At 37.7% G+C, this 7,954-nt stretch overlaps 1 non-coding gene across 1 annotated transcript; it reads left to right on the top strand.

Moving 5' to 3' along the window:
• Positions 1-7,634: 7,634 nt before the first annotated feature.
• Positions 7,635-7,741, top strand: LOC141681094 (small nucleolar RNA R71). The gene has a single exon (XR_012558537.1). It is a non-coding gene; the product is annotated as a small nucleolar RNA R71 (small nucleolar RNA).
• Positions 7,742-7,954: the final 213 nt, after the last annotated feature.

Below are 7,954 nucleotides of genomic sequence, written 5' to 3'. Positions count from 1 at the left end.
AAAGGTCATGAAAGAATTTCCTACCGCATTGTTTCCTCAAGGTGGTGGTTGGGGATAATAGTCTAAGTTCTTTTTTAGACAGGTCCATGAATTGCCGTATAGGAGTACCGTCTCGGATCTCCTTTCTTTACTCGACTTTCTGTTTCCTTAGTCTGAACATTCCCTCCTCCTCCCCATAATCGGGGTCATCCTACATATTTTAAATCCTCATTTTCCACTTCATTATGTTATGGGTTCCTTCTCTCTTGATGGCGACCTCCCTGACTATCAGGTTCAGGGTTTGCTCTAAATCTTATTCCTCAAACTAGCTTTCATCTAAGATCTCATCTTTAAGCTCTTGAACATTTGGAACCCAAATTCTGTAGGAATACCTCATTATTCCCTTATCATCTTTCTCGGTATTAATCTTTTATCTAATTGTTGGCTCTTTGCCTTCCTTCATCACTTTTTCTGGCACAATATGTTCTTTTCCGATAATTCGGACTGTATTACAATCTCAAACAACTTTTCGGTACCGGCTCCGGTTACCTTCACTTCTATTTCCATTTTCTCAAAATCTCTTATAAACTCTCCCCAAAGACATTATCATCTTTGAGTCTCTCCTTTATACTAAGGGCAGTAGCCACCATTTTGGCTTTCCCTGGATGATAAAGATTCTCTTAATCGTAATCCTTGATTAGCTCTAACCACCTCCTCTGGCGCATGTTGAGCTCTTTTTGCGTGAAAATGCACTAGAGCACTTATGGCTTAGGTAAATCTCGCACTTCTCTCCATACAAGTAGTGCCTCCAATCTTTAGGGCAAAACTATTGCCACGAGCCCAAGCTCATGGGTGGGGATATCGAATTTTTATATTCCCTTAATTGTCTTGACGCGTATGCGATTACCTTGTTGTGCTGTATAAGAAGCACCCTAATTCCTTATGCGAAGCGTCACTACAAATCACAAAATCTCCTTTTCTATCTGGCAACGCCAACATAGGAGCCGTCACCAACCTTTGCTTCAGTTCTTGAAAGCTGTTCTCGCATTTCTCTGTCCATTCGAACTTCTCAGTCTTACGAGTAAGCCGCGTTAAAAGGGCTACTATCTTTACAAACTTGAACGAACCTCCGGTAGTGACCGGCCAATCCTACCTCTGGGAGTTGCCCTAACCATGGTCATCAATTCCTCAGTGGTCCTTTATTCATTCTTGCCAGGATCCTCCATGGGATCCTCCTCAGCAACTATCCCTTCTAGGACAACATCCTCAACCGCTACATCCTCAATATGAACATCATCTGATCCCGCGTTAGGACGCTCTATCGGATCCATAATTTGTTCTCCAATAAGTAATAAAACATCATCGCGTTGTTGCTCCTCAACCTCAGGGTTCGGAGTCCCGCTACCATATACGATAATGAACTACGCTTCTATCACGATATTTATAAGGGTTCCCATAAGGGTTTTAACTGTCAGTACTACGTTAGGTAGCCCGACTATGAACTTGGCAAGAGTTCTTATTATCTTAATGAACTTATTATCTTAACGTCACATCATCTCTGAGGTTTATAATGCTTAGCTCTGATACCACTTCTGTAACACCCCCAAATCGGGGGTCGGGGATCTGTGTTGTCACGACTTCCATTTCCCTTAATAACACCCAATCTTAATAAATAATCAACTACTCCGTACTGTGACCCCACAATAAACACACACACCACATGTTATAGTCTCAGAGATGAATATCCAAAAATAATCACAAGTCATTTTATTCCACAATTATCTGCCAATACACCTTAAAAGGTTTTCTGAATAAATTTACATTTCTTTTCCATTATTACAATTCATAAATATACATAAATCTGGTACATCAAAAGTTGAAGCCTAGCCTATTGGTAGTTCCTACCTCAGCTACAGCGACATCAACGCCTATAGGAAACTGCGGAACGTTTCCTATCCGCTCGCGAATTGGGAGCTTGGTCATGTTCATCTTTTCTATCTTTTGTTGTGTGATGAAAGAAGAAAGCAAGGGTGAGCGGCAAGCCCACCAAAATAATATGTATAATGATTAACAATATATGAGCCTTCTCATAGTACTCATCAAAGTCATGGTCAAAAGAAATGGACCAAGTTTGATATCTTAATGCGATGAAGTCGCAAAATATTCAGTATATGTACATATATACTTTTCAAAATCTTGGAAGTCCTCTTCCATGCATAATATACACAGAGTTCTAGTTTATAACTGTATAAAACTATCATTGCAAGGTGATCTCATATATCTAACCTTGTCTCAACGTTTTTCTGAAAATCTTTGACATGCACAAGATAATCATTTACTAGATATAAGTTTAAAAGATGAAGTTACAAGATACTCCAATATACTTATATCTTTTCCGAATACTACTTGAACTGCCACCGTTCAGGTTATAATTAGTTTCAAAAGTTCATCACATAGATGAGACTACAAGACAAGATTTGAATAGATTCAATCTTTGAACATCATTATAAATAATGAAGTTACGAGATACTTCATTAAGTCCCGATATATATATATATATACACCTATATATATATATACATTTCATACACTCCTTGAAAACCTCTGTTATGAAAATTATAAACAGAGTTGCAATATCCAATGAATTTGGAAAGAAAAGAATTTTGGCATAAACCTGATATCTTGCTGATCAGGCAAAGATACCAATAAGTAACCTTTTATACTAGTAGATGGATGAATCCCCCACCGGTCATCACCCTGGCCACATAAGGACATTGTGCTGGACCGCCACCCGGCCTCTTACGCGTTGATGTACTGCCACTCAGCCACTTACACTTTGATAGACCGTACCCCGGCCTGTCGCTTATGCCGACTCAATTAGAGGGACTTACTTCCCGAAAGTTGGGCAAGTAATCAAATTGTTTTCTCAAAATAGCAACCACGTTGCGAATGTAAAATACACCACAGAGCTGGATCCCCCAGGTTTTGAGCGAGTATTTAAATCCCCTTTGAAAGGAAGATCTTAAATATAAAAATGAGTTTTGGGGTCCACTCTAACTTTAAAAATCATTTTGAAGACTCAAAAACATTTTTAAGAATGTTTGGAGTACTGCTGATTTATTAAAATAAATCAGTCTGATATATTAGAAATATCTGAATATTATTATTTAAATAATATTCTCATAAAGATAATCCTTATAAAAATAATCGAAGTAGAAGTTTTAAAACTCATACTTGAAATGAATATTAAATAACCAAAGATATACTTATACAAAAGTACTATCTTTATTTGAATAATTGAAAATAAGTTTGATTATCGAAACATTATTCTTTAATAAAATAAAGAATATTATTAAATAATAAGCAGAGTCATAATACCTCGAATGAATATTATAAATAATATTCATTAAATAAAATAAACGGAGTCATACATCCTCAAATGAATATTCAAATAATAATCATTAAATAGAATAAACAGAGTCATAAGTCCACGAATGAATATTCAAATAATATTCATTAAATAAAATAAAGTTAAAGTTATCGAATAAACCTTATTCGATTAATAGTTTTAAAAACTATAACCATATATATATAAATATATACATATTATACTCGGGAACATCGACTCCCGGTTTAGAAATATGTTCACCTTTGGGTCCCCTATACTAAGGGTATACGCATCTACTGCTTATCTCTAGCATAGGTATTATGCAACTATAAGCATTGAAATCAACAGATAGATAACCAGATTACGAAACAGACATGCATATATACAATATCACATGCTACAATATATCGCAAGAATTTGCTAATAACAAATATGCATTTATCGCAAGATCATGCATATACACATATACATCACAACAACAGTTATACGGGTAGAAAACTTGCCTGAGTGCTCCCGGATAGACTTAAGCTTAGAGTGGGTCCAATAACCTATGAACAACAACATAAGTCGGAATTAAACCCCGGTCGCTTAAGAAACTAGACTTTAACCATTTAGAGTCGTAATGTTCGCTTTCGCGCTTAACGATTTACTTAAGTTGCTCGAGTACCCTCGGCTCCACCATTTTTAATAAATTAACCATTAAGAGTTTTGAGGCGATTCTTTCGCGAGTACCTTACCAACTGCCTAATCCACTTAACATAATTGTTTCACACTCCAATTAGCCCTTTTAGGTCTTTAACCTATGTTTCAAAGTAAGGCGAGGGGTAATGATTCGTTCGCGAAACGTCGTTACTTAAAACGGCCGTTTCTCCTAAACCGTACATCGGAATCAAACGAACTACATATCAAAACGAAGCTCGTGACATGAACTATCTAATCATGGCAATGGTCAAAACCTAGCAGTGAGTTACCGGGTCCTAATTTTAAGAACAAAAACAGCCTAAAGTAAATCGGACATTACGGTGACTATGTTTACGCGATTACCCAAATTTAAAACACTCCAATTCAACCCACAATCAATCCACAATCACAACAAAATCAAAACTCCATCCATACTACATCATAACAGCCCCAACAACTCAACATTAACAATTTATACTAATTCCCCACATGAACTAAAAGCTTTACTTAAGTTCTTTAACTAATTATCAAGATTTACAACTCTAAAAACACCACAAAACCAACTAATCTCCACAAACTCAACCAAACTTTAAACAAACAAGCATCATGCTTCACATATACTATATCAATCATATTCATTCCTAATTACTCAAAACTAAAGCTAGGGTTTGGAGTTTATACCTTCCTTGGAGAGTGGAGAATCAAGAGAATGGCTTGGAATCACCCTTAAAGTCCTTATCCAAGCTTAAACTAAACAAAACTTCAAGAACAAAAATTTTAGTTCTTGAAAAACACTATTCACCATCTTCTTCCATGATTTTTAGGAAGAGATTGTGAATGATTTAGGAGCTCAAACTTATAGGATATCCATAACTATGCATAAGGAGTCTTAGATAATTACCTCACTAATTAACAAGGCTTGGATCTTGAATTTTGGAATTGTCCTCTTTGAAAAAGAAGAAAAGCCGAGAGCTCTTCTTGAAAATGGAGGTGTTTTGTGTTTTTTGATGAAAATGAAATGTTTTGGCTTGGTTGGTTTCTTTTGATTTGTTTTGTTTTGATTTCTTACCTTTTTACCATGGTAACTTTTGTGTGGCTCACAATCATCCAACAATTCCTTCCCTTATGTCATGCTTTTGTCATCATGTGATGTCACCGTCCCTCCTTTGTCCTCTTCTCATTGGTTGGATGACATCATCCCCTCTAATCTCTTTGATTAGCTTCTAATTACTTGGCTAATGACCGCTAATCTGTTATACGGTTCGCTTAACTTTCGTTTTCGTTTATCGTTTGAGGGATCATACCCGGGATCTTATTACTTAGGTTCCCTTAACCTTTCTCAATACATTATATTCCTTTTTATGATCCTCTAATAAAATCCTTTAATTTAAATCCTTCTTATCCTATTACCCTATACTAAATTCTTTCCGTATCTAGTGGATTTCCGGGAAAAATCAAAGTGTTCGGATTTGGATTCTGACGATCTTTACATACACTTATATATCACATAGAGTACCAATAAAATCTCAGAATATCCATAAAAGAACCCCTACATAGTGTGGCATGAAAAGTTTTCTCATTCAGCATAATCTACAAAATCACTATTCATAAGGGTTTCAAAAATTTCCAAAAATTGGGGTTATTACACACACACTGATCTGGGCTCACCCATGAACTGTCAGAAATAGGATAGATGATCCCTGCATCCAGCTACTTAAGAATTTCCTTCTTCACGACTTCCTTCATGATTGGATTTAGTCTTCTCTGTTGCTCAACAGTAGGCTTGCTTCCTTCCTCTAGCATAATTTTGTGCATGCAATACGAAGGGCTGATTCCCTTGATATCTGCTATAGTCCAACCAATTTCCGATTTGAATTCTCTAAGAATTTTCAAAATCTTCTCCTCGTCACTACCTGAAAGGTCATATGCAATAATGACAGGCAAAGTAGATGAATCACCTAAAAACGCATACCTCAAATATTCAGGTAAAGGCTTAAGCTCAAGAGTTGGAGCTTCCTCAATAGAAGGCTTGAGGCGCTTAGGAGCTTTGTTCAACTCCTCTATTCCCAGAGATTCAAAAGGCATATCAATCTTTCTCTTCCAGGGAGAAACATTCAGAAATTACAACTGCTCATCCCCTTCATCATCTTCACTATCGGAATTCCCCAACAAGGCTTTCTTTAAGGCATCAGACCTTAGCAATTGATCAAATTCTAAAGTAACCACAGAATCAACCAACTCAACTTTTAAGCACTCCTCATTTTCTGTAGGGAATTTCATGGCATTGAACACATTAAAAGTTACATCATGATCCATCACTCGCATGGTGAGCTCACCTTTCTGCACATCTATTAAGGTTCGACCAGTAGCCAAGAAAGGTCTTCCCAATGATGCATGGAATAGTGTAGCTTCCAGGATATTTAAGCTTCGGAGGCAACTTCTGTTGCAGCACAGCACTGCATTCCTCCGTGAGAGCAACGGTCTCTAAGTCATCAAGCTTCACCTTCCTAGAGAGAATACCTTTCATGAACTTCACGTAACTAGGCATTTGTTCAAGAGCTTCAGCGAAAGGTATGTTGATGTGAAGTTTCTTAAACACCTCTAGAAACTTCTCAAACTGCTTATCCAGCTTTTTCTTCTGCAGCCTCTTAGGAAAAGGAGGTGGAGGATAGATCTGTTTCTCCCCTGTATTACCATCAGGAGGAGTGTGCTCAATAGTAGTCTTCCTTGGTTCCACTTTTGCTTCCTTCTACACTTCTTCTTCTTCAACCTCAACTTCAGATTCTGGAGTCTTAGCTTTTTCAGGATTCGCAACCCTACCAGACCTCAATGTAATTGCCTTAACATGCTCCTTAGCTTCCTTCTTGCCTGGCACTTTAGTATCGCTTGGGAGTGTGCCAGGTTGACGATTCAGTAATGTATTAGCAATTTGCCCAATCTGATTCTCCAAGGTCTTGATAGACACAGCTTGGCTCTTGCACATGAGCCTCAACTCCTCCAGTTCATATTTTTCATTATCTTGCGGTAGCTGTTGAAGTTGAAGTTGTTTCCTAGGGGAATATTGCGGTTGCTGAAAACAGGAAGGTTATACTGCTTGGCTATGTATGGCTGATAAGATTGTTGCACCACATTTTGATTATTAATCTAGCTGAAGTTAGGATGATTGCAGTTATTTGGATGATAAGTGGCTGGAGCTTGTTGCTGTGATCTCTGAAAGTTACTCACAACTTGAGTTGATTCGCTAGAAATAGCGCACTACTCAGTTTCATGCGCCCGCGCACAAAGCTCACAAACATTAGTGATTTGATTAACTCCATAATTCGCCAAAGAGTCCACTTTCATCGTCAAAGCTTGAAGTTGAACAGCTATAGCCGTAGCTGTATCCACTTCCAGAATTCCTACTACCTTGCCTTGTAACATTCTTTGCGTAGGATTCTGGTATTCATTAGCTTCCATGAGCTCAATCAACTCATAAGCTTCATTATAGCTTTTGACTCATATGGCTCCACCAGACGCTGCATCGAGCAAAGGTCTAGACTGAGCGCCCAAACCATTTTAGAAAGAGTTTATAATCATCCAATCAGGAATGCCATGGTGTGGGCACTTCCTTAGCATCTCCTTATATTGATCTCAAGCCTCATACAGAGATTCTCCAGTTTGCTAAGTAAACTGAGTAAGAGCATTCCTGATTGCAGCAGTCTTCGCCATAGGAAATAATTTAGTGAGAAACTTTTGAGCAAGAACCTCCCATTTGGTGATAGACTTTGGTGGTAGAGAATGTAACCAGCACTTTGCTTTATCCCTCAGAGAGAATGGGAAGAGTCGTAACTTGATAGCATCTTCAGTCACCCCATTGACCTTAAAAGTGTCGCAGATATCGATGAAATCCCTGATGTGCATATTGGG

Source organism: Apium graveolens, chromosome 8 (genome assembly GCF_009905375.1).
Source record: "Apium graveolens cultivar Ventura chromosome 8, ASM990537v1, whole genome shotgun sequence".
Taxonomy (NCBI): domain Eukaryota; kingdom Viridiplantae; phylum Streptophyta; class Magnoliopsida; order Apiales; family Apiaceae; genus Apium; species Apium graveolens.
Note: the sequence above shows the minus strand (reverse complement) of the source record. Positions and strands in the feature narration are given on the sequence as shown.